Below are 25455 nucleotides of genomic sequence, written 5' to 3' on the forward strand. Positions count from 1 at the left end.
TTCATATAACCATATGGGTTGTTCTCAGCTCTTTCATACAATTGCTTCAAAGTATTCTTCCACATGATTCTTTTCTTTAACACCCTAACCCACATTGCAAACTCTCCACCCTGCATTCCCTATCCCTTTTTTGCTGTATTTTTTCCTTTGGCACTTAAGGCTTTCACATATTTTTATTGTAGTTTTCTCTCCTGAAGAAACCAGAATTATTTTTGTTTTTCTTTCTACCAAAAAATAGCATCTAGACAGCATTTGGCATATGGTGTGCCCTGAATATGTTTTGTGTGTGTGTGTGGGGGGGGGGAGTACATCAATCTCACTGTACGATTACTATTGATTTACTCGTCTTTATTCCACTTGACTAAAGCTTCCTGAGAGGCCAGTGCTGCAACTTCTGTGTCTATTTCTTTAGTGTTTAGCACACATTGTTGTATTACATATGTTCAGTTATTAAAAGAATATACTTCTCACTTTACACAGGTATAATCATAACAGAATTACACATTGGATTTTTTTCTTTATGTTATAGGTACATTTTTGGTTGTTATGTGTTCTGCATAATTATACACATTATTTTGTTAACTTTCAAAACTCGTATGAAATCATGCAGGCAAGTCATAAAATAGATAACACTGAAAAATTTTCTTGGGTTGATAGTCATTTATTATTACAAGCATTTAAGTTTTCTAACTTGTATTTTTAAAGGCAAGGTCTCAGTGAATATCCTAGTAAATCTTTAATTCAGTGACCTAGAGATACATCATGTTATAAAAAAAGGCATGAAGTTTAATATTTACAAAAGAGCCAATATATCTCCATTATGAAAAGATCCACTTTAAATAGTGTGAACTACTCTATACTCTAGTGCATCTATATTTTTTTCTTGGCTACTTGTTTTATTTTAGAAAGGTATGTTTGTACTGGAAAAAGTTAAATCTGTGAAATGTATTCCCCTTCACCCTGCCAATTGCCATTTCTAGAATCACTCTTAAAAACTTTGCTGTGTGGGGTGGTGCCTGGGTGGCTCAATTGGTTGAGCACCCAACTCTTGATTTTGACTCTGGTCATGGTCCCACAGTTGTGGGATTGAGCCCTGCAGCATGGAGCCTGTTTGGGATTCTCTCTCTCCCTCTCTCCCTCTCTCCCTCTCTCCCTCTCTCCCTCTCTCCCCCCCTCCCCCCCTCTACGCTTATGTGCTTTCTTTCTCTGTCCTCCACTCCTGTGCTCTCTCTTTCTCTCTCTAAAAAAATAAAAACAAAAAAGTTTGCTGTGTATTCTTTCAGAACTTTTTGTATGCACGTGACTACATATATACAAGAACTAAAAAATCTAACATATATATGTATTATTCTGTAGTTTATCTTTTTTATCTTGTGTCACAGAAATCTACCATATCAGTATATAGAATGTCTTCTTTATAAAGATCACACTATGCTGTATAATTAATTATTCCTCATCACACTATGCTGTATAATTAATTATTCCTCTATTGACAGACATTTAGTTTGTCTCTAATTATGAGAAATGGTGGTTATACAAAGTTACATACTTTCTTTTCTGCAGTACAGTGCATTATGATACTTCAGAGAGGTAAGTGGTGTGCAGAATTTCCTGAACTTACTTCACCAATAGAACCTTTATTTTCATGGAGCATGTAATTCTTTCAAAGAGCCTGTCATATCACTGATGCTCCATTAAATATATTTGGAGCTCTCGTCAATCTTCTCATTTTACTTATAATGAAATTGAGACTGAGTAAATGGAAAATTGGAACCATACCCTCAGTTTCTTGACTGTTGTTCCGTGTTGCTCCTGATGCTTTAAATTTAATCATCATTTAGTACTTTTTCCTGAATTCAAATAGGAAAGTTAAGCACTAGAATTTTTTGTAAGGGAAAAAATAGTTTTCATGTATTGATACTAGGAAAAGTTAACATTTTTATGTCCTTAAGCTTTTCTTTATATCAGCATGGGATATCTCAGTAGATAATTAGTGACAAGTGAAGACAGGTTAGATTTCGATCAGTTTGATACAGGTTTTCTTAAATAACTTAAAGTCCTCTGACATAAATGGACTAGTTCCTTTCTCATGTTTGAATAATTCTTTCAATTACTTGAAAAGTAAGAGTCACTTGAAAAGCAGTGTTAAGTTTGATTGTGCCTAGTAAATTTCTTAGCTCTTTCTTTTGCCTTTCTCTTCCTCATTCAGGTTCCTAGTTTTATTTCTTGTAGTATATAAGAAGACTGTAGTCATAATGTTGGAAATGTTTTATGATAGAGATACTGTTGAATCTTTTTGCCATAATTGGTCTGTCTTTTCCTTTCCTTGAGTTGTCAGGTTCCTCTAATCTTAGGGTACATTCAGAGTATGTTTTCTTTTCCTTATGTAATAGTGTTTGTTTGGATCAGTTCTTTCGTGCGGTGAAAACAATCATTGGAGGAGGAATTTATATTCCTCTTTCAGTAATTGTTTATAAAATTATTTGAATAATGAAAATAGATTTTTTTTCTGATTATAAAGGTAATGAATACTCATATAGAAAGTTTAAGTAATACATGAAGAATTTATGTAAGATAGTTAAGTCACTTAAAATCCTATCTGGAGGTAAGCACTTTAACACTATAATATTGAACTTTCTTCTCTATAAGAATACATAACACATTTATAAATATAAGGTCATACTCTGTTGGCTTGTAATTTTCTCTTTTACTCAAGAAAGTATGTTGTGGAGCACTTTGCTTCTTATCAATATAGAGAATATAAATCACTTCTTAATGACTACAAAGTCACTTTATGGATATACCCAAATTGCATTAATGCTCATTAATAGACATTTATTTATTTATTAATATGAAATTTATTGCCAAATTGATTTCCATACGATACCCAGTGCTCATCCCAACAGGTGCCCTCTCAGTGCCCATCACCCATTTCCCCCTCCCTCCTACCCCCCATCAACCCTCAGTTTATTCTCACTTTTTAAGAGTCTCTTATGGTTTGCCTTCTTCCCTCTCTGTAACTTTTTTTCCCCTCCCCCTCCCCCATGTTTCTCAGGATCCACATAAGAGTGAAAACATATGGTATCCGTCTTTCTCTGTATGACTTATTTCACTTAGCATAACACTCTCCAGTTCCATCCACATTGCTACAAAAGGCCATATGTCATTCTTTCTCATCGCCAAGTAGTATTCCATTGTATATATAAACCACATCTTCTTTATCCATTCATCAGTTGATGGACATTTAGGCTCTTTCCATAATTTGGCTATTGTTGAAAGTGCTGCTATAAACATTGGGGTACATGTGCCCCTGTGCATCAGTACTCCTGTATCCCTTGGATAAATTCCTAGCAGTGCTATTGCTGGGTCATAGGGTAGATCTATTTTTATTTTTTTGAGGAACCTCCATACTGTTTTCCAGAGCAGCTGCACCAGTTTGCATTCCCACCAACAGTGCAAGAGGGTTCCCATTTCTCCACATCCTCTCCAGCATCTATAGTCTCCTGATTTGTTTATTTTAGCCACTCTGACTGGAATGAGGTGATATCTCAGTGTGGCTTTGATTTGTATTTCCCTGATGAGGATGACGTTGAGCATCCTTTCATGTGCCTGTTGGGCATCTGGATGTCTTCTTTAGAGAAGTGTCTTCATTAATAGATATTTTGAATGGCTTCAAAGTTTTCCAAATTATGAGGAGTTCCCTCTTGAACATTTTATAGAATTGGCTTTATGCTCTTGTGGTTATTTTTATAGTGTAATTCCTAAAAGAGAAATGGCTGGATCAGAATTTTGGTTATTGTTACCAAACTACTTTCCAAACAATGGTAACAACTTATACTCTCTCTAAAATTGTATGAGAGCATACTTGCTGCTACACCTTCAAAAAAAAACAAAACAAAATACTTTTTGTGGGGGTGTCTGGGTGGCTTAGTCAGTTAAAGTGTCTGACTTTGGCTCAGGTCATGATCTCATGGGTTTGTGGGTTCAAGTTCCGCATTGGGCTCTGTGCTGACAGCTCAGAGCCTGGAGCCTGCTTCATATTCTGTGTCTCTCTCTCTTTCTGCCCCTCCCCAACTCATGCTCTGTCTCTCTCTCAAAAATAAATAAACATTAAAAAAATTAAAAATCAAACAAAAGGCTTTTTTTTTTTTTTTACCCTTTGATGATCTGGTTCGTCCATAATGATGACTCAAGATTGTTCAAATTTGTATGTCTTTGTTTTTGTTTTTGTTTTTGTTTTTGTTTTTTAATGTTTTATTATTTATTTTTGAGACAGAGAGAGACAGAACATGAACGGGGGAGGGTCAGAGAGAGAGGGAGACACAGAATCTGAAGCAGGCTCCAGGCTCTGAGCTGTCAGCACAGAGCCCGACGCGGGGCTCGAACTCACAGACCATGAGATCATGACCTGAGCCGAAGTCGGACACTCAACTGACTGAGCCACCCAGGCGCCCCCAAATTTGTATGTCTTTGATTATTAGTCAGATTTAATATATTTGCATGTAATGGACACTTTTTTTTTTTTTTATAAGTGAACTCTACACCCAATGTGGGGCTTGAACTCACAACTCAGAGATCAAGTGTCCCCTGCTCTACTGACTGAGCCAGCCAGGTACCCCTTAAAATGGCTGCTTTATTTTTTCTGTATATTATCTGTTAGCATCTTTTACTTATATTTGTATTATACTATTAGGACTTGGCATATATTTATTTCATCCTCACAAGAATTCTTTGAGGTAGGTTCTATATCTGTTCTGTTTCACACTTCAGGAAACTGAGATGTGGTTAAATAACTTGCCCAAGATGACAGAGCTAGTGTATGGTAAATGCAGGATTCAAATCCATATTTTCTGTACTCTCAGTAAGGTCAGCCAGATTTACTTGAGATTCTGAATATATTTCATGATTATAATTTAATTTATGAATTGGTAATAATTTGAAGCTATTTGTTTTTCAGGAATTTAGTAAGCTTCTAGATCTTAAAGGAAAAATATTTTACTAATGTTTGTAAGTTTTGGTCCTAGCATTTTAGGCTGCCATTTGTAGATTTAGCTTAGTGTCCTCCTAACTTTATATGGTCTAAAAACAATTCCTATGAATGAAGGAAGATGTAGAGATTATTTTCCTAGATCTGGATGTATTTTTGAAGCTTTTGTATCTAAAATACATATTACATATCCATATTATAATATTTTTTTCTTTTGAAATTTTGATACCTTAAGTACATACTGGTTCACTATAAGGGTTTCATAATCATCTTTTTATACTTTTTGTAGATTTGGATCTACTGTCCCAATTTCTATTCTGTTAACGTGGTTTTAAGTCTTAGAATTTTAGAAGTGAAGGATCTTGAGTCTGCATTCCTCATTATACAGATTAGGAACCTTAGACATAGATTTGTAAGTTAATTAGTGGCAAATGCTGTGGTTCAACTCTAAACAGCAATTTTACTTATCTCATTTGGGGCTTTTGGGTCCTTGCTTCTTTTTGGCTAAAGACTTATTAAGCATTACCAAGTTAATTAATACTTCAATCTATTTGTATTCTTTTTTAAAGTTTTGATTTATTTTGAGAGTGACAGAAACACCACAAGTTGGGGAGGAGCAGAGAGAAAGAGAGAGAGAGAGAGAGAGAGAGAGAGAGAGAGAGAGAGAATATGAATCCCAAGCAGGCTCTGCACTGACATGGAGCTTGATCCTACCATTTGTGAAATCATGACCTGAGCTGAAACCAAGAGTTGGACACGACCAACTGAGCCACCCAGGTGCCCCATATGTACCTTTATATTATTTTTTTTTAATTTTAGAACATGAGTGGGGGAGAGGGGCAGAGAGAGAGAGAGAGAGAGAGAGAGAGAGAGAGAGAGAGAATCTTAGGCAGGCTCCACACTCAGCATAGAGCTGGACACGGGCTCGCTCCCACAATCCTGGGATTATGACTTGAGCCAGAATCAAGAGTTGGACATTCAACCAACTGAGCCACCCAGGGACCCCTGTTTACCTTTATATTCTTAACACATAACTTCGTGCCTAGAATATGAAAAGCACTTGGTAAAATGCCTATTGAATTGAGTTTTTTATTTTTGAGAGAAAGGTGAGGGGAAAAGGGAAGAGGGGCAGAGGGAGAGAGATTCTTAAACAGGTTCCATGCTCAGCGTGGAGTCTGATGCCAGGCTCAATCCCATGACTCCCGGATCATGACCTGGGCCAAAATCAAGAGTCAGATGCTCAACCGACCCAGCCATGCAGGTGCCCCTGAATTAAATTTATTTATGTTTTTTTTTTGTTTCCATTTTTATTTTATTCTCTCTCCTCTTGAATAATTTAAATTTTTCTACCACATTTTCTTTAGGTTTTATTGTGATCACTCCTTTTATTTCATAGCTGATAGGTACTCATATACTGAACAAGAACATAGGTGTTCTTCCTGAGTCCAGTGTCCTTCTGGAATTCTTTGCTGAATTAATAAATGCAGGTGAAAACTTAAATAGTATTGCATCAAATTATAAACATGTAGATTTTTAGAATCTGAACTAAGATGCTATTTAGTTCAAAGGTCTCATGTAACAGTATAGGATAGAAATGACAAAATGGCAGAAATGTGTAAATTTGTTAAGATTAATTTGGCAATGATTATATAGCTTTGTAGCTGAACGAAATTTCTCAGAAGTTGGTTTAGGCAGGCTTCAAGAAGGAAGGCAGTTTATAATTTCTGGAAATATAATATAACCGTTCAGAACTTTCTCATGAAGATCAATGCTGGTGGTTCAGGAGCTTTATACAACGATAGTCTATGTAAAACACCATGAAGTCAATATCAGGGGTTTTGGTAGTTTGCTTAGTCTCAAGTTTTAAGAATAGATAGATAACTAACCCATATTCCAGTGATCATTCACTCATTGTTAGTTTTTTAACTTCATTGCCAAATCACGCATGCATACTATTAATTGAATTCTTAGGAATACACAAAAGACTGAAATGCTGACAGCCAATCATGGAAGTTGACTACCTGTGTGCAGATAGTCTTGAAGTAGAAACTAATAGCCAATAGAAAACGTAGTCATTCTTTGCTTAGTTCTTTTGAATTCACTTTCTGAACTTGTTCTTTTTGTTTTAGAAGTGGTTCTGACTTATCAGTGATTTAGAATCACTGATTTAGTGACTCTAAATCACTTTGTCACTAAATTCAGAGTTGTAGGTAGTTAGCTGGTTCCTAGGCTCTATGAAAGATACTATGCTTATGAGTCTTGAGAAACAGGGGCACCTGGGTGGCTCCTTGGTTAAGTGTCTGACTCTTGATCTCGGCTCAGATCATGATCTTGCAGTTCATGAGTTTGAGCTTTTGTCAGTGCAAAGCCTGCTTGGGATTCTTTCCCTCTCTCTCTACCCCTCCCCTGCGTGCACACATGTGTGCTCTCTCTCTCTCTTAAATAAACTTTGGAAAAAAAAGACTCGTAAGAAACAGACATGAATGACTCTATGCTTGATAGCAAAGACCATATAACGTGATGGACGTTATAGAAATATAAACAATACACTATTTATATAGACACATAAATAATAACCATAAATATCCATAAATAGATATGCTAAGTATTGCAGGATGCCAGAGAAAGGAGTGGTTAATTTTGACTGGAGTAAATGGATGCATAGATGGATGTGTAGACTTAGACTGTGTTCCGTGATAATAGTCCTGAGGAATCTTGAAATCCTGTTGAAGGTTGTAATAGAAGTTCCTAGAGTTTGGAAGGGTTTAGGGATAGAGATGCAGGAAAACTTGAAATTAATTGTTGCTAACCCACTCTATTACAGTATGTCTTTTACTCCCATCACTCCAGTGAAACTGTTCTTCTTGAGGAAGATCACTAACAATTGTTCATTGCTAAATTCTTTGTGGGAATTTTTCAATTCTCATGGATGATTTCTCTGTAGAAATTGACATATTGATATGTCATTACTTCTGTATTTTTGTTTATAAGTGAAAATGGCTTTTTTCCTTCTATATTTAAGAGTCTCTTATGTTCTTTCTTTAAAAAAAAAAAGTTCAGGTAATACAGAAATCTCACCATCCAGAGATAATTACTAAATGTGTTGGTGTAAATTATTACACTTATTCCTGTACCAGTATATACAAATATCCTACTGAGCATTTTATTTTGGGAACCTGTTTTTCATTCAACTATATGTCATGAATATTTCTGTATCATAACATATCAAACTATATCATTTTAATGGCAGCAGAATATTCTGTTTTGTGGATATACTGTAATTTGTTTAACCAACCTCTTATTTCAGGAAATGGAAGCTTCTAGTTTTTTACTATTACAGAAATTGTTGAGAAATATATGTGTGTGTGTGTGTGTGTGTGTGTGTGTGTGTGTGTGTGAGTGTGACCATTTTCTTAGAAAATAGTTATTGGATCAAAGAGTATGTACATTAAATTTTATCAATTTTGGTAGATTATTCCTGTACAAAACTTGCACTAATTTGTATGAGAGTTCCCTTTTCCTGATACTTTTAATCCTTACCAATCTAGTAAGGAAAAAGTTGTATCTTACTTAGATTTGTATTTATTAGGTAAAGTATTAGAGGTAAATAATAGGGCTGTTTTTTTGGTATGTATTTTCTCTGGAATTGTCCACACATATATTTTGTCTACTTTTCTTTTGGGTGCGTGTCCTTTTTTTATTTATTCATAGGAATGAAACTTTTACCACATATGTTGAAAATATATTTTTAACAATTTGTTCTTTACTTTTTAACCTTGTGTGAATAATTTTGTATACATTTAACTATATACATTTTCCATGTGAAAAAACTTTATTTTGTAAGTGCTACGATCTCTTTCTTTTCCTGTATGGTTTATAGCTTTGGTATTAGAATACAGGCCAACCTGCTAGAACAAAGAGACCAAAGCTGCAGTGGCTTAAATGAGATAAAACTTTATTTCTCTTCCATGTAACAGTTTAATAGGGAGTGGTCCAAGAATGGCTTTGACACTCCTACTATGTGAATTCCATCTGTGAATCCAAGGGGATGGTATTAGTTGTCACTTTCTTCCAGCATCAGGAAGGGAGAAAGAAGTGGAAGGTAGACCTGTTTAAAGAATATAACTGGGAAGTTGCACATATGACTTTGTTCGTATTTGCTTGTTTATAACTTTGTCACAACATTGCAAGAGAGCATTGGGGAATGAAACTGCTAGCTGAGGGGGAGGTTCCCAGTGAAATCTGGGTTTTTGTGTGATTCTATCCTCCAGCTAGAAATAAGAGAATGGACATTGAGGGATAATGAGTAGTGTTTGACACAGATGCCACCTCTAGAAGGAGGCCATTCTCTGTGCTAAGGTGATAAAAATATTCCTGCTGATATTTTAAAATGTCTTTTTTGGTCTGATTTGGAAATCTAGAATTGTGAGTTATAGATCATTTAATTTTTCTCCCAGATTTTTAGCCCATTATCCCAATATTATTTATTGAATGCTTGTTCCTTTTTTCACTAATTTGAAATATCACTTTAAAAATACATATTAAGGGCATAGCACTGGGGTGGCTCAGTTGGTTGAATGTCTGACTCTTGATTTTGAGCCAGGTTATGATCTCATGGTTCGTGAGTTGAAGCCCCATATTGGGCTGTGTGCTGACAGTACAGAAAGTGCTTGGGATTCTCTGTCTCCCTCTCTCTCTGCTCCTTGCACACTTGCTCGCTTTCTCATAAAGAAATAAATAAACAAACGTAAAATATATATAATATATATACATATATTTGGGGTGCCTGGGTTGCTCAGTTGGTTGAGTGTCCGATTCTTGATTTTGGCTGGGATCATGATCCCAGGGTCATGGGATCGAGCCCCACATTGGGCTCCATGCTGAGGGTGGATCCTGCCTGGGATTCTGTCTCTCCCTCTGCCCCTCCCCTGATTGCCTGCATGTGCACACACACGCACTCTCTCTAAAATTAAATAAATAAAAAATAAAATATATATTAAACTCATTAGGACTCATTTTGCATTCTTTGAATTATGTCTTTCATATTCTTCTGTTTTTAAACATCGCAAATAAGATTTCTTATTTCTCACCATTAAATGTCTAAATTTTGAATTCTTGGAGTGATGGCTCATGTTTATCAACATGGTCAAGTGTAGCACCAGTCTTATAAACAGTAGCTTTTCCAGAGGTACTACCTTCACAATGAAGTGCCATGAGCTTTCCCAATTCAAACTTAGGCTTCTTTAGCATTTTTACTTCTCTAACAAGGACATCATGGAGCAGATAAATAGACTGACAAGCCTTTTCTTTCCTTTTTTTTTTTTAATGTTTATTTATTTTGAGAGAGAGAGTGAGCCGGATTGTGAGTGGGGAGGGGCAGAGAGAGAGAATCCCAAGCAGGTTCTGTGCTGTCAGTGCAGAGCTGGACACGGGGCTCGATCCCACAAACTGCGTGATTATGACCTGAGTCAAAACCTAGAATCAGATGCTCAACTGACTGAGCTACCATGGTGCTCCTGGCAAGCCTTTTCTATGTCTTTTCCAATTGTTAGGGTCAGGCGTAAGGCAGGGTAAAGATAGGAGTCAGAGGCTAAAAAATTTTAGCAGTCAAAGGCTTTATTTGGGAACTAAGGTCTTGGGCGAGGTTTTGTGACTCAGGGAGAGAGAGAAGAGTCAGGGAAGTCGCCCCCAGGTGTGGTGGGGTGGGGTTTTTAAGCTGCAGCGGTTCGGGGTTTAGGTCCGGGTGGACCTTTTTCCCCATCAGGTCGTGCTGTCGCTCGGTGATTGGTTGACCTCCAATTCGTTCTGGCAACTACTAGGGGCTTTTCATTGGGTTGAGCTGGCAAGATGGCCGTCCCCTCTACTGTGGTTCCAAGGACATCCTAACACCAATGCTGTCTGGAATAGAGTTATTGACCATTTCTTTCAATTCACCTGTCTCCACCTCTTAGGTCATGATTTCCATCATCTTTTTCCAAATTTGTTGGTGCTGAGCATAAAAAGTCTTCTGAATCTGATTGTTGCATTTTTTAGTAAAACCAACACAAAACAGACAAAATAACTTTTGGGAGTATTGACATCAAAACATGACTTTCAGTCATGTAATGCCATTTTTTGACCATGGAACACATTTTTTTATAGGTAAGATCCATGCCATGGAAATTAGGCAGTTTTTGCCCTGAACATCCTCAGTTCTAAATGTACCTTCATCATTCTGCAGGTAAGCAAGGCTTAATTCATAAACATGACACTCAAGGCCATCAGATGCAATTTTGGTTCCTTGAGCTTTTGTAATTAGTGTTTTTTCAATGTTACTTTATTGAACATAGCTGGTGCTTTCACATCATACCAATCTTTCTTAGAAGATGGATCAACCACTTTTTTCTTGGCTCCCTTTTTGCTGCCTTTTGTAAGGTGCTTGTTCTTGCCAATTGCCATGGCACTGCTCACGGAGGCAGAAGGGTTTCTTTCATATTCTTATTTCTTCCTCAATACCTTAATTTTAATTGTTAGCTGTATAAGTTTTCGTATTTATTTTTTTTTTTTAAGATTATTAACTTATTTTGAGAGAGAGCTAGAGAGTGCACGAGGGACAGAGAGAGAGAATTCCAAGCAGGGTCTGCACTGTCAGCACAGAGCCCACCAGGGGGCTTGAACCCACCAAATGTGAGATCATGACCTGAGCCAAAACCAAGAGTTGGACGCTTAACCAACTGAGCCACCCAGGCGCCCTAAGTTTCGATATTTCTTAGGACAGACCTCTCATCTTTGCTCACTTATTTCAGAATTCTTATGTTAGTTGCTTTTCTCAGGTATGTTTTGACCATTTTTGTCAAGTGACAGAAAATAATCCTGTGAGTTTTGACTAGAGTTGAACTAAATTCACAAATTTTGATTCATTCTATTTTTATTTCATTTTATAACTTACTTTACAGAGAGGAATTTTCCTGGGTGTAGAAAGCAGTCTTTCATTCTTGTTTCCTGGTATGTGTCTTCTTCATTAATCTTTTACCTACTGTGTTTATTTCATACCTTTTAATGACAAAATTTTTGCCTGGGGTTTTCGTCTAGATGAGTCGTCTTCATATAAGGGCAGATTTATATAGAATTACTATTTGCTTAACAATATATAGGTAGATTCTTCTTGACTTCCTTCTCTGTTTATCTGTATACTGTTTTGTATCCTGAAGGCTTTAATACTATAGATTTATTCAGTCATTTAGTTCATCATTCAAAAGCCTGAGAAGTTAGGGAGGGAACTGGTCTTTGTTTTTGTTGATTGTTATTTTGTTTTCTTTGTGACCATTGCATTCATATGTAGACTCCTACCTTTGGTAAAACTGCCTGCCCAGGTCCCAATTCTGTTTTTACTCCCATTTTATTTTCTTTTTAAAAAATATTTTATTTTAATTTTTTTTAAAAAATGTTTATTTTTTCATATATATTATTTTTGTTTTAAGGAACTTTGTTGTTTTTTTAAATAAATTTATTTATTTATTTTGAGAGAGAGAGAAAGCATGAGTGGGAGGGGGCAGAGAGAGATGGGGAGAGAGAGAATCCCAAGTAGGTTCCACACTGTCAGTGCAAAGCCTGATGCAGGACTCGAACCCATGAACTGTGATATCAAGACCTGAGCCGAAGTCAGATGCTTAACCAACTGAGCCACAGGTGCCTTTTTTTTTTTTTTTTTTAAATTCTTAAGTTAGTTAACATACAGTGTAGTCTTGGCTTCCAAAGTGGAACCTAGTGAGTCATCACTTACATATACACCTAGTGCTCATCCCCAGAAGTGCCCTCCTTAATGCCCATCACCCATTAAACCCCCCCCATCAACTCTCAGTTTGTTCTCTGTATTTAAGAGTCTCTTCTCTTTTGCTTCCCTCTCTGTATTTATCTTATTTTTCCTTCCCTTCCCCTATGTTCATCTGTTCAGTTTCTCAAATTCCACACATAAGTGAAATCATGTGATATCTGTCTTTCTCTGACTGACTTATTTCACTAATTATTCCTCCAATTCCATTGTGCAAATGGCAAGACTTAATTCTTTTTCCATCGCTGGGTAGTATTCCATTGCATATATATGTATACACACACACACACACACACACACACACACACACACACACACCACATCTTCTCAATTGATTCATCAGTTGATGGGCATTTGGGCTCTCTCCATAATTTGGCTATTGTTGATAGCACTGCTATAACCACTAGGGTGCATGTGCCCCTTGGAACCAGCATTTTTGTATCCTTAGGATAAATTCCTAGTAGTGCAATTGCTGGGTCATAGGGTAGCTCTACTTTTAATTTTTTGAGGAACCTCCATACTGTTTTCCAGGGTGCCTACGCCAGTTTGCATTCCCACCAACAGTGCCATAGGGTTTCCTTTTCTCCACATCCTCACCAGCATCTGTTGATCTGCAAGTTGTTAATTTTAGCTATTCTGAGCAGTGTGAAGTGGTATCTCATTGTGATTTTAATTTGTATTTCCCTGATGGTGAGCAATATTGAGCATCTTTTCATGTATCTATTTGGCATCTGGGTGTCTATTATGGAAAAGTGTCTATTCATGTCTTCTGCCCATTTCTTCTATGAATTATTTGTTTTTTTGGGTGTGGAGTTTGGTTAAGTTCTTTATAGATTGTGGATACTAACTCTTTATCTGACATGTCATTTGTAAATATGTTCTCCCATTCTGTCAGTTGCCTTTTAGTTTTGCTGATTGTTTCCTTCGCTGTGCAGAAGCTTTTTATCTGGATGAGGTCTCAATAGTTCATTTTTGCTTTTACTTCCCTTGTCTTTGGAGACATGTCAAGTAAGAAGTTGCTGTGGCGAAGGTCAAAGAGGTTGCTGCTTGTATTCTCCTGTAGGATTTTGATGGTTTCCTGTCTCACATTTAGGTCTTTCATCCATTTTTGAATTTATTTCTGTGTATGGTATAAGAGAGTGGTCCAGTTTCATTTTTCTACATGTTGCTGTCCAGTTCTCCCAGAACCATTTGCTAAAGAGACTCTCATTTTTCCATTGGATATTCTTTCCTGCTTTGTTGAAGATTAGTTAGCCATGTATTTGTGGGTCCATTTCTGGGTTCTCTATTCTGTTTCATTGATCTATGCATCTTTTTTTTGTGCCAGTACCATACTGTTTTGATGATTACAGCTTTTAATACAGGTTAAATTCTGGGATTGTGATGCCTCCAGCTTTGGTTTTCTTTTTCAACATTTCTTTGGCTATACAGGTCTTTTGTGGTTCCATACAAATTTTAGGATTGTTCTAGCTCTGTGAAGAATGCTGGTGTTATTTTGATAGGGATTGCATTGAATATGCAGATTGCTTTGGGTAGTATTGACATTTTAACAATATTTGTTCTTCCAATCCATGAATGTGGAATGTTTTTCCATTTCTTTGTGTCTTCTTTAATTTTTTAAATAAGCTTTCTATTGTTTTCAGCTTACAGATTTTTTTTAGCTCTTCCTTTTTAAAATTTTTTTAACATTTATTTATTTTTGAGAGAGAGAGACAGAGCATGAGCAGGAGAGGGGCATAGAGAGAGGGAGATACAGAAACCGAAGCAGGCTCCAGGCTCTGAGCTGTCAGCACAGAGCCCGACAGGGGTTGAACGCATGAACCATGAGATTGTGACTTGAGTGGAAGTCAGACGCTGTTTTATCTCCCCCCCCATTCACATACACGCACCTCAATCCCACCAAGCTGTCTCCCTCCAACTATGGAGATCCTAGTGCCACTCCGCAGATTGATTTCCTGGGTGTTGCAAGTGATCTGACCTCAATACAGCTGTGTTTCAGGTATGAGGAAAATCCTAATCCCCCTACTTCTCCACCATCTTAACTCCCTGTTTGTTTAGAGCATGAGTGGGGGAGGGGGAGAGAGAGAGAGAGAGGGAGAGAGAGAGAGAGAGAGAGAGAGAGAGAGAGAGAATCAATCCCAAGCAGTCTCCACACCTTCAGCCCAGAGCTTGACGCAGGATTCAATCCATGAACCATGAGATCAGTACCCAAAGTCAAGAGTCAACACTTAATTGAGCCACCCAGGTTTTCCTAAAGATTTTATTTTTAAGTAATCTCTACATCCATCATGGGACTTGAACTCACAATCCTAAGATCAGGACTCTCATGCTTCTCAGACTGAGCTAGCCTGGAGCCACTTTACTCCAACTTTAGATTGCCTACATGATGAAAGATAGCTTTGAATATTTGCCTCACTGCCTAAGAACATTTTATCTGATAAGACTGTGTATCCTTATATACTCTCAACTCCTTACCACCCCCCCACACCAATTGCAGCCTGCATTCTTATTATTGTATAGCTGTGAAAAAGCCCTAAGAAGATTGGTGTTTATCTTAACCTGTAGTGTTTCTCCTTATATATTACCAGTTTGAAATAGTCTCCCTCCAACCACATACCAAAATCAGAGCAAGCCTTGACCACTCTTTGGAATCTGAGTCAGAGGTTAATTTTGAGGAGTGTCTATGTTCATTCTCTTCTAGCTGTGCTTTTGCAACAATGCTTTTGATCAAAGTTTTTGCAAGGGTAAGAATATCCCCGTGTAGTGAACCAGTCTTTTCCATGGCTCCCTTCAGTCTTCAGTCCTTGTTTCTAACACATTTGATCCTTTATTTTATTGGTTCTGGATTATAATTACAATGATTCAGGCTAAAAAAAACTTCTCAGTGAAGGGATTATCTTGAAAGAATCAGAACTGATGTATATTATAACATTATATACTATTTGCTCTCCTGTTGGTTCTTTTTTATACCTGTCCCAAAAAAAAGCTTATATATTTTTTTTTAATTTTTTTTATCTTTTAAAAATTTTAATTCCAGTATAGTTAACATACAGTGTTATATTAGTTTCAGATGTAAAGTATAGTGATTCACGATTGCATATATCACCTAGTGCTCATCACAACAAGTGCACTCCTTAATCCTCATCACCTATTTCACCCATTCCCCCTACTTGCTTCCTCTCTGGTAACCATCAGTTCAAAACAAAAAGCTTTTAAAATCACTGTCTGAAGGCTAAATGTACACTGACATAGGCCTGAGTAGACAGCATGCTCCTAGAAAAAATCTGGTACAACCACTGGCAATGGGTGTGGGCAAGACAAAGAAAGAATCATCAAACCACTGAACAATAAGATCTACTGGGGATATTCAGCAATTTTGGTTGCTGGTTTATAAATGTAAAATATACACACTATCTTCTATAGATTAATTGCTCGGGCAAGAAAGCTGGTTTTTGCCACATTTTATTAAAAATAAATCTGCCGTGTGTGTAAAAAATAAAAAAATAAATAAAATAAAATAAAATCACTGTCTGATTCAGTGGTTCTGGTATAGTAGAAATTTTGGAAGTAGGACATATTTGCTCATTGCAGAGCAGACAAAATAAAGTGCTGAGGTATCTATGGTTCTATGAAGTGTCTAGCAGATATTATAGAGATAATCTTGATGATTTAGATCAATTCACACAGTGCTGCTTTTGGTTCTGCATAGCCACCTTTTGTATTTCTTTTCACTTGCTCCTGTGACATGACCAAGAGAAGTTCTTCTCATTCTTTAGGCTAGGGACATGTTAGTGTTTACATCCTCTAGTCTGCTACTTTGCTGTCTATTTAATTTTGGTAAATCATTTAATCTGTCTATAAACTTCAATTTTCCTTTCTGTGATGATACTTTCTCTGTGATTTATGGTTATGTTACAAGTATATATCTTATAGTGTAAGATAGCTTAATGCATTGATACGTTAAGAAATATGAAAAAATATATAAATTATCTTTATAAATTATAAAATTTCATAAAGATAGGCCAGATTTGAGCTAGTATACTCTAAAGCAATCATAGGACACAGTGTTGGATTTCTGTCAGAAGATTCTTTCCTACCTGCATCATTTCTGTAATAAGCAAAGGACATCAAGCCCTTCCATAAATATAAATTCTAATTTAACTTCTTGTAATATATATTGTATTGTTTATAGAATTATTAATAGTTATATAAGGCAAAAATCAATGATGGTAAATAATGTGAGAAAGCAACATTGTTTCAGCAGTCTAAATATGATATCTGCACAAGTATAGTAATATTGTAGAAGTGAGTTTTTGTCTGAATGTATAACTTCTGATATACTAAATCTCAGATTTTGTAGAGACTTAATATAGAAATGGATGGAAAAAAAGGATTCCAATTCGTATGTTCATAATCTGTGTTATCCATATATAATGCTTTCTTCTTATTGGTGTAAACTGAGACTCATATAATAATAATAAATAAGATAAAAATGACAATTGAAAGGAAAATTAAGATTAAAAAATATGAAAGATAAAACAAAAAGTCTACTGAAAAATTAAAACAATGAAGCAGGGGCACCTGGGTGGCTCAGTTGGTTGAGCATCCAACTCCTGATTTCAGCTCAGGTCATGATCTCACCATCATAAGATAGAGCCTCGAGTCTGGCTCTGTGCTGGGCATGTAGCCTGCTTAGAATTCTCTGTCTCCATCTCTGTCTCCCTCTCCCTTGCTTATGTGTGCACATGAGTGCTCTCTCTCTCTTGCAAAAAAACAAAACAAAACAAAAAAAAAAAAAAAAAAACAACCCCAAAACAACAACAACAAAAACAGCAGCAAGGAAGTAAATCAGAAGTAAGAGAAAATAGTTTTAAAAGGATAGAATAAAAATAAAGCATTGATAGAATCTTGTAAGTATCAGACACAGAAGTTGACATTTTATTCTTTCTGGTATTATTGAATTATGTTTGTCAATCACTGCACTGGCTGAGTCAACAGAAAACTCATTCTTTTTGACCCATTAAATGTTAGTGAGGACTGAATTCAGTGATGCACAAAAACCTGTTTTCAGCATTAATAATATTAATAAACATTGCTAGAGGTAATTTCCACAATTTCTGAATCTTAATTGAAATTACTGACCATATACAGAATGTCCTGATATAATTGACTCCATTATATTTATCCAGTTTCATGAAAGACACAGATCTGTCATTGTTTACAATTTGGGTGTGATAAACTGACAGTGCTTTGAAATTACATGTATTTTTGTATTTTTACATAATTACTTGCTAATAATTGCTTGTATTCTTTAGTGTTATCAATTAGAATTCCATATGTAGCTTTTATGTCTTAGGCACAATTTTTAACTGTTTATTTACATAAATTTCAAGCTGCAGTCAAGCTGCAAGAATAAGAATAGTGTAGAACATCCAGTATAGCTTTTATCCCTTTTTCAAAATTCACCGTTTGCTTTTTTGTTCTGAACCATTTGAGAGTAAACTTTATTTTAACACAATTTAAAAATGGGGAGAAAAAAGAACATATGATAGACCTAGGTTTTATATTTCTTATGAACACAGTTGCCTAGAAAAAGTCCTATACATATAATATGTCCTTTAAAAAGATTTGGTAATTGTTTTATAATTATTAGCATCATTATTTTAATTAGTAAATAATGTAGTACAGGAATAATTTTTTTTGAGAGAAAGTGCACACCTGTGGGTGTAAGTAGGGAAGGAGCAGAGGGAGAAAAAGAGAGAGAGAGAGAGAGAGAGAGAGAGAGAGAGAGGGAATCTTAAGAAGGCTGAATGCTCAGCACATGGAGCCTGTCGCAGAGCTCAGTCTCACAACCCTGGGATCATGACCAGGGCAGAAATCAAGAGTTGGACGCTTAACTAACTGAGCCACCTGTGTGCCCCAGGAATACATTTTATTCTGTGTGTGACTTGCTTTTCCTATGATGGTGTACTATTACTCTTGTTTACTTCTCACCTACCACCTTGCACCTTGCAGTTTGGAGTTTTAGTCCTCAACATTCTTAAATTGTTTTGATATTTTCTCTTGTGTCACGATAAAAATCAAAAGAAAAGTGATTTAATAAATTGCTGTACTTTAAAATAGAATTTATCCTAGGGTACCGGGCTGGCTTAGCCAGTAGAGCATGTGACTTTTGATCTTGGTGTTGTAAGTTCAAAACCCACATTGAGTGTAGAGTTACTTAAAAATAAAATATTAAGAAACAAGCAAACAAAAAACTCATCCTGCTCTTAATGTTCCAGTCTTATCAAAATGCATATGAAATAGAATAAACTCAAGGCGACTGAGTGGCTCAGTCGGTTGGGCTTCCGACTTCAGCTCAGGTCACCATCTCCTACTGCGTGAGTTCAAGCCCCACTTTGGGAGCTCTGCTGTCAGCACAGAGCCCGCTTCAGGTCCTCTGTCCCGCTCTATCTCGGCCCCTTCCCCCTCTCAAAAATAAAAAATAAGCATTTAAGCAAAAAAAAAAGAAAGATAGTAAACTCAAAATAGTTGATAACTTACCTTTGAGCGTGGCCTATATTATATGGATACATAGGATTTTTTTTGAATTATGCTTGCTCCTTTGTTGTGGTATTATTCCTTAGTAGAATCAGCCACATTGTCTCTAAATATAAGAAATCTAAACTAGATAATTATTATTATCATATTTATAAAAAGTAGTTTGTCTTCTCTTCCTACCACTGTACTGAAATAGTTCCTTTGTGCATCATGAGTTATATTCTCCTTTTTTTTAAATCCAGTAACCTTGCTTAGTCCTCATCATCTCATTACCTGTAGTATTAGCAGTGAATCTTGGCCTCTTGAATCATAATTAGTCCATGAAGTGTGAAATTCCCATATATAAAAATATTTTTATTACATTTTAAAGAGCTGTCTGTTGGTCTTCTATCTTCAAGAGAATTTTAGATCCAAATGATTGGCTTACTGCCTGATATATTAGGGGAGAAGTATTAAAAGTAGAGCTCCTGAGGATAGTAAAGTCTCTAAATAATTTCCAGAATCTTAAGCTGAATGAGCTAGTTGGTCTGACCCACGATAGTTGCTTTGGCTGTGCAGTCTGTTGCAGAGCTTTTGAGACTGTGTCTGTGCTAGGGGCTAGATTCATTTCATTCATTTAACAAATAATTATTTATTGAACATCTCTTATGGATTAGGTATTGGGAAAACAGTGATGCATAAAACATTTCCTGCTCTCAAAAAGTAGGAAGGGTTACTCAAAATACTTAAAAAACCAAGTGATAACTATAAAGCTTAGACTCCAAAAGTCAGAGAGATGAGGTACAGGTTCTAGTTGCTATTTAAGTGTAAGGCTATTACAAAAAGTGGAATTTTGTTTTTTAATAACTTCTAACCATTTTCAATAAAGCGTAAAGTTACACAATAATTTTGGAGTCTAGAGTTTGAAGGACCTAAGCAGGTTTTTACAGATCTCCTTTAAACTGTGTTAGTTAATAAAGTCAAAGCTTTTTCTATTCAGATATGTATATATTCAGAATCCTCTGCATTTTAATTACTATATCTTTGACAAGAGAAATGTCTTCTAGAATAGAGGTAACTGTAAAAGTTGCTAATAGAAACAAAATATTCTTTTGTGTAAATTTATATTATGGTTTCATAGATTTTTGGTTTTTTTTTAAGATTTTATTTTTTAAAGAGTCTCTACACCCAACGTGGGGCTTAAACCTACAACTCTGAGATTAAGAGTCACATGTTTTATCGACTCAGCCAGCCAGGCACCCCCAGAGATTTGTTTTTGATTATTTGATAACTGTCTCTTTATTTTGTAGGGCAGAGAAATTCAAGTAGAATGTTTCATAAATAGACATTATTAAATGTATTAAGGGAACATCTGTTTAAAATGGCACTGTTTCGAATCTTTTCATAAATTGCTTCCATGTGATCCAATTACTGTATTTTTACTGGCAATTGTATCACTATTTCTAATAAACTGAACTTAGTACATTTTCCACAATCAAGATTCCACATCTTTTCACTTTCTCAAGCCTCCAACCTCTCCATGGTCCCTTGCAATGTTTTTAAAAACTTAAAAAACATTTTAAAACATTGCAGACATACAGACTATAAAATAATACAGTGTTTGTACTGTACCTATCACCTTACTTTAATAAATGTTAATCTGTTGCCACATATGTTTCAACTTATTATACATAAATAAAACCAGGTACACTTGAAACCTTATATGTAACTACCCAATCCCATTCTTTCTTTTCCTTTTCTTCATAGAAGAGAGATTTGTGTCAATCACTCCTAAGAAACTCCTAAGAAAGTGTACGGATTTGTACCATATATGTATATGATATGCAGTATTGTTTGGCAGGTTTTAAAACCTTATTATATAGCATTATACTGTATGTATCATTTTCCAAACTGTTTTTATCACTAATCGTTGTTTTTCAGATTTATCCGTGTTTATTCATGTACTGTAAGGTATTCATCTTAATTGCTGAACAGTATTTCTTTGTATGAATATAATGCAGTTAATTTATCTGTTCTCCTAATAGTTGATATATAGGGTGTTTATAGTTTTTTACTATAAGTGTTGAAAGGAATATTCTTCTGCCTGTCTTCTTAGGCATAGCTGTGGGAGTTATGAAGGGTATATATCTAGAATTGTATTTGTACCTTGAAATACTTATCTAATGACAAATTGCTCTCTGATAGTTGTACATTAACATTCCACAATCCCTAGGTCTGTGTTGTGATTTGGGAAAGCTCTGGCCTCATGGCTGGCAGCAGACCACATCCACCTGTCCCTCAGGGTGTCCCCTTCACTGCTCCCAAGTGATTGCTGAGGAATTATGTCTGTACATCTGGAGAGTGGGTTCTGGGAGCCGCTGTCCCTGCCATACATCCTTGGCTTTTCTGGATAACATCATCATGCAGGGGACAGTTGCTATGACAAAATGCATGCCAGATTTCCATATTTTTGATCCTTAATGAATTTGATATTATTAGACTTAAAATTTTTACCAATCTGACTGGTTATTAAGTGGTTCCTAATTGTTATTTTTATTTCTCCCATTGCCTGGTTAAATATCTTCTATATGTTTATGAGTCATCTAAGTTTCCTCTTTTGTGGTTTGTTCCTATTCTTGGCCCATTTTTCAAACTTAGGCTGTCTGTTATTCTACAGTTATATGACTTGGCGATATCTTCTCTCAGTGCCTTGTCTTTGGTTAAAACGTCGTTGTATAGAAATTTAAAAATTGTTAGTTTTTTCTTTTATGATTATGTTTTTTTAATTTAAAAATCTTTCCCCATTGTTCCAGTGAGTAACCCAAAATTTAGTGACTTAAAACAACACTTATTTTATTATATTTTACGGTTTCTGTGTGTTAGGAATTCAGACAGAGTATAGCAGGGTTTCTTTGTGTCTGCTCCATATGCCTCGGATGGAGTCTAGGGGTGGCTTCCCAGCCGTAAGCTGGAATAATCTGGAGATACCTTTGCTCATGTCTTATGGTTGATGCTGATTGTTGGCTGGGTTTTCAGCTTGGCTGCCAGCCAGAAATCCTATACTCTTAACTTTCTTTGTTGATTAGGAACTAAAGGACAATATTATATAGAAGTGGTAACAACAAACATTTAGTTTTTTTCTTGACCCTATTGAGAATGCTTCTTCATTTTAATTATTATTTGTTACTACTAATAGTAAGTTGTCATGTTAAAGAAATTTTCTACTTTTTAACTAAGTTGGTGAAGAGTTTTTACTCAAAACTTATATTTGGATTTTATTGAATACTTTTTTTGCATTCTTGAGGAGATACTGTAATTTTCTCCTTATAATTCATTATATTGTGATTAACATTAATAGCTTTTCAGAAATAGAGCTATCCTTGTATTCTCTGAATAAAAACTGCTTAATCATGATTTATTAATAGTATTTTCATATTTTGCTATATTTGATTTACCAGTGTGTTTAGGATTTTGCAACTGAAATTGGTTTGGTTTTACTTTCAAAATTAAACTAGTTTCATAAAGTGAGTCTTTTCCTCTTTATCTTTTCTCTTTTCCATAATAAATAAATAAATACTTAATCTAAAAGAAGACAAGTAAAGAAGGAAAAGGAAAAAAGTAGGATTGATAGAAAACAACTATCATGATGGTAGATTTAAATCCAGCCATATCAATAATTATATTTAATGTAAATGGTATAAATACTTCAATTAAGAGAGACAGATCGGATAAAAATGTAAGAACCAATTATATGCTATTGAAGAAAAACTCATTTTAAATATAAAGACATAGGTAGATTAAAAGTGAAAGGGTATAAAAGGTATACTTGACAAATAAAAGAAAGCTGGATTGATTATATTAATTTCAGGCTGAGTAGATATCAAAGCAAGATATATTATCAAGGACCACAGAAATTAATAATAAGGGATTGCTTTCATCAAGAGTTACCAAAACATAAAAAAAATCCTAAAATCACAGGCACCTAAAAAGTAACAAAATAAAATGAACAACTTTATATGAAATTTGAAATCTTATGTAAAACAGATAATTTTCTAAAAGAACTTAAAGTATCTATACTTCAAAATTGCTTCAGGATTTTTAAAAACCCGAGTAAATGAATAATCAAGAAAGAAACAGTATCAACAATTAAAATTGCCCTCCCCTAAAATACGAAAAAATAAACAAGCTAATCTTTAAGGAATGATTGTATTTTGTATACAATTTCTCAGTTTTGAAGCTATTACTTCATTGTGTTTTGTTTTCTCTTGTTGCTGAGGAATAGTCTGTCGGTATTCCTTATGAGATAATATATGTCTTTTTCTCTTTGACATCTTTTGTGATTTCCTGTTTATCCTACCTAATGTTCTGCAATTTCATCTTGATGTTTTGTCTAGATGTGGATATATATTTTTTTATTCTTCTTGGGACACAAACTATACTTTGAATGTGAGAAACGAATTCCTTCTTCAATTCTAAAAGATATTCAGTTGTTAACTCTTCAAATGTCGCCTCTTTATAACTCCATCCATTTTTTAGGACCTACCTATTAGTTACATGTTGGAGCTTCTCAGTATTGCCTACAGATCTCTTAACTGTTTATTTATTTATATTTATATATTTTTTTTTTTATTTGAGAGAGAGACCGTGAGTGGGGGAGAGGGGCAGAGGGAGAGAGAGAGTATCCCAAGCAAGCTCCATGCTCAGGATGGAGCCCAATATGGGGCTCAATCTCAAAACTCCAGGATTATGACCTGAACTGAAATCAAGAATTGATGGGGCCGATTGGGCCGCCCAGATGCCCCTTAACTGTTTTTTTTTTTTTAAACTAAGTTTGTTGATACATAATTCACCTGTAAAATGCACCCTTTTAAATAAATATACAATACAATTCAATGGTTTTTAATATATTTACAGAGTTCTGTACCATCACTACTATATAATTTTATGACTTTTTTTTTCACCTCATTAAGAAATCCCATATATAAACTAGAAGTCACTCTCTATTTCCCACTACCTGGAAACCAGCCCCTAGAGACCAGCAATTTAATGGTTTCCCACTGCCCTGGGCCCTAGAAACCAGTAATTTCCTATTCTGGAAATTTCATATAAAAATGGAAATTTACAGTATTTTGCCTTTGTGATTGACTTCTTTCACATAACAGTGTTTTTTATTTAGGTTCATCCATGTTGTAGCATGTATCTGCACTTCCTTTTGTTTTATTACTGAATGATCTTTCATTGTAGGGATTACCACATTTTGTTTATCAGTGATGAACATTTGAATAATTGTGAATATTAAACAGTTATGAAAAATGCTGCTATGATCATTCATGCACAAAACCTACACTGTAAACATGTGGATTTTTGTGTGACATATATTTTCAATACTCTTGGGTACATAGGAAAGGAATTACTGTATGATATGGTAATTCTGTTTAACTTATTGAGGAACTACCACATATTTTCCACAGTGGCTGCAACATGCAATCGCACCAGCAATATTTAGAGGCTTCAGTTTCTCTGTATCTTCACCAACACTTGTTATTTTCTGTCTTTTTCATTTTAGCCAATCTAGGGGTATGAAGTAGTATCTCATTGTGGTCTTGATTTGCATTTCCCTGGTGGCTAATGTTGTTGAGCATCTTTTTGTGTGTTTATGGTTCATTTGTATATCTTCTTTAGATACATTTCTATTAAAATTCTTTGTCCATTTTAAAATTGCATTATTCGTTTTTAACAAATTGAGTTTTAAGAGGTATATTTATGTATATAATACAATTTCTTTATTAGACAAATGCTTTGCAAGTATTTTCCTTCATTTCTGTTGTCTCTTCACTTTCTTGACAGTGTCTTTTGAGGCACAAAAATTTCACCTTTAGATAAAGTTCAATTTATCTATTTTTCTTTAATTGCTTGTGCTTTTAACTTTGATTGCCTTCACTTTTGACATCATATGTAAGAAATCATTGCCTAATCCAAGGTCAAGAAGATTTACACCTATATTTTCTTCCAAGAGTTTTATAATTTTAGCTTTTTTTTTGGATTTTTGATCCATTTTGAGTTAATTCTGTGCATGGTATGAGGTAAAGGTCCAACTTCACTCTTCTGCATTTGGATATCTGGTTGTCCTAGCACTTTT

General features: G+C 35.2%; 1 protein-coding gene and 1 pseudogene across 18 annotated transcripts in view; one reads left to right on the forward strand and one right to left on the reverse strand.

The window, feature by feature from the left end:
* Nucleotides 1-25455, forward strand: part of BAZ2B (bromodomain adjacent to zinc finger domain 2B) — a 434688-nt gene that overhangs the window by 156941 nt on the left and 252292 nt on the right. The gene's annotated exons all lie outside the window — the stretch shown is intronic.
* On the reverse strand, nucleotides 10088-11486 carry LOC125911883 (40S ribosomal protein S3a-like; annotated as a pseudogene).

Source organism: Panthera uncia, assembly GCF_023721935.1.
Source record: "Panthera uncia isolate 11264 chromosome C1 unlocalized genomic scaffold, Puncia_PCG_1.0 HiC_scaffold_3, whole genome shotgun sequence".
Lineage (NCBI taxonomy): Eukaryota > Metazoa > Chordata > Mammalia > Carnivora > Felidae > Panthera > Panthera uncia.